The following is a 3,095-nucleotide window of genomic DNA, read 5'->3' as shown; positions in this document are numbered from 1 at the left end:
ATGTCCGGATGAGGCGCGTGTGGCCCTAAGTGTGGTGCAGTCGCCCGCTTTGCCGAGTGCTCTTGATCTAGCACTCGGCAAAACCTTTGCCGAGTGCTAGATCAGGAGCACGCGGCAAACAATTTTTTTTTGGATTTCAAAGTGCGGTTGACAGATGGACCGCGGCGACGTTTGCCGAGTGTCCAAGGGTTGACACTCGGCAAATAGGCTCTTTGCCGAGTGCCATCCCGTGACACTCGGCAAATAGGTACTATTATTTCATGGCCAAACTGGTTTTATTAATTAAAAGTATGTAAAGTTTGCAAAAACCTTGTCAAATTCACTAAACATTGCGTATTTCATTTTTTAAGTAATATTATTCCATTATTTCATGGATTTATAGCTCATATTAAATTTATATCTATTAAATTCATATACGTGCAATTAATGAATAAAAATTACCAAACGGATCCGAAAAATTCCCAAAAATTGACATGAACCAATCTATGTTCTCTATGGTCTATAAAAATAAATTTGAACTCAATCAGAAATTTAAGTATCGATTCGACTCAAAATCTTACCGGATCCTTCCAACTTCTACGAATCCTCTCCGGAGATGCTTTGAATTCTAAGCATCATATGTCAAAACTTGTGCGAAACCTTATCAATTTTTTACCACAGCCTCTGCATATGAAATCATAGCATCTTGGAAAATCTCGTGATTTTCAAACTTTGTTTGTATTTTTGAGAATTAAAAAATCATTTGGCACCACATTCATAGTCGTGTTTCCTTAACAAAATGTTCGAAATTTCTTTTCATTTTCCGGGTGAGACCTCAATTTGGACTTACTAACATGAATATAATTTTTCCACTCATATTATTCCATTATTCCAATCACCTGCAGTTCAAATTTGACTTAAATCAACAATTTACTCTAAATGAAATTAATTGATTAAATATAGCAAACAGGTCAATAAATAGTCCACCTTCTACCATGCAGTGCCAAATGGCATACATGTGGAGTGTAAAAAGTTTGGAGGGTGGAGGAGGAAATTTTTTTTTTGTTTTGCCGAGTGCCCAAGGTTGACACTCGGCAAACAGGCATGTATGCCGAGTGCCCCATGTTGACACTCGGCAAACACGCATGTTTGCCGAGTGTCCCCCATCGGCACTCGGCAAATATTTAACATCCGTCACGGCCTCCCGTGACGCCGCACGTGCAGTTCACGTGCTCGAGAGTTTGCTGAGTGGATTTTGTTTCCCGAGTGTTTTATGGGAGTTTGCCGAGTGTCTTTTTTAAGGCACTCGGCAAAGGGTGTTTTCGCCGAGTGTATTTTGTTTGCCGAGTGTTTCTTGGAATACACTCGGTAAACTTGGGCTTTGCCGAGTGCCCGCAAAAATACACGCGACGAAGAAATTACACTCAGCGACTTGACTGTTTCCCGTAGTGGTAGTCATTACACGGTCACTGTACTTGAAACTTAACCACCGAAGGTGGAAAAAGTGAATGTTTCGCGTAGGATAACTTATTGGTACGCAGATTTCAGTTGCGATAGACTTGCTGTGGCTGGATGAAGCGCCTTGTGCCGTTGTTGCTCATCTCTTCACTCTTGCCGTAACTGCTCCTCCAACTCTTGTATGGCAGCTCGAAGGTGACGAATGTTGTTGTTCCTCTCCTGCTGCAATTTTGTCTCTAATTCTTGTATTACAACTTGAAGGTAACGAATGTACTGTGTCGAGCGTGGGGTTCCATACGTGGGTCAACCAAGTACTTGTACCCACAATCATTATCCGTCTGTAATACAAGAATTATGGGCAACGGAAGAAAAGACGGGTAGCAGTGTCACCAAGATGCTCGTAATCTTGAACCGCAGCGTCATCTCCATGTCGCCAAAGGGGCCAAAACTCATGAGGAAAACGATCGCGAACACCAAAGAAACAATGCCGCCTAAGATGAACCGGCATGCTACTTTGTCCCATGTCAGCAGTGTCGTCGTCATACGCTTCTCTCGGACAAGCCTCGACGAGCATGCTGAAACCATGCCCGTGCCGCAGCAACCACTTGAGCCATTTCACCCACGTGCCCGTCCGGTACACGTGCTTCAACTCCCAGACGACAGGATCGCCGGACGAACGAGTACACAGGCATCGCACCCTGACAGAACCACCTCCTCATGACCTCCATGCTCGTACCCTCAGGGTCTGGGTGATCAACCAGGAGGACAGAGAAGTCGCCCAGATCGACACCGTTTGGACCGTCGTCGCAGACTTCGCCGTCGCCGTGGAAAACCTGGAGCGTCGCAGGAGTTGGCGTATCTGCGACCAACGCGACATGAATTCCGTCAACACACTGAAACTGCTAGGTCTAATAGTTAATGACGGATGAGAGGAAGAGGAAGGGGCCGGGGGCTACGGACCGGCGGCGATGCGGGCGCGGAGGCTGGCGGTGGCGGCGTACTCGAGGACGACGTGGGGGTCCTGACCGTCCTGGGGCATGGAGAGCTCCGCGTCCCGCAGCTTTCGGCACCCGGTGACACTGCAACGCACAAGAGATCGAGGGTTCATCAGCATGGTGTTTTGGTGCGCATGCAGCAAACCTCCAGGATCGAACCCATGCGGATTGTGGTGGGGGAAGGTGATTCGAGATTGGTAGCATGGTAGCATAGGTATACACCTCGGATTTGGAGGCTCATCCCGTGGATTATTGGGACGAGTTTCAGCTCGGGTACCGCGGCCGGAGACGGTGGAGGTCAGGTGGCGACTGGGGCGTAACGGTACCCATCCAGCGGTTTTATCTCGGTTAATTTTGAACCCGTGATTAAATGGTCTTTACTCCCGAGTTAAAAATGAGGCACCGAAGGCCACCGATGGGAGAAGCCTTAGTCCCGGTTGTTAAAGACCAACCGGAACTAAAGCTCCCTTTAGTCTCGGTTGTAAAGACCAACCGAGACTAAAGTCCTCCCTTTAGTCCTCGTTGTAATGGATAGAAAGTATCGCACCAAGCCCCCCATCTCGGTTGGGAATTCCAACCGGGACAAAAGCTCCAGTTTGTCCCGGTTGGAGTTCACAACCGAGATGTGGGGCTGGTGCGGTATGGTTAAAGTGTTTACTAGGG

This window comes from Setaria italica, chromosome IV, assembly GCF_000263155.2.
Source record: "Setaria italica strain Yugu1 chromosome IV, Setaria_italica_v2.0, whole genome shotgun sequence".
Classification (NCBI taxonomy): Eukaryota; Viridiplantae; Streptophyta; class Magnoliopsida; order Poales; family Poaceae; genus Setaria; species Setaria italica.
Note: the sequence above shows the minus strand (reverse complement) of the source record.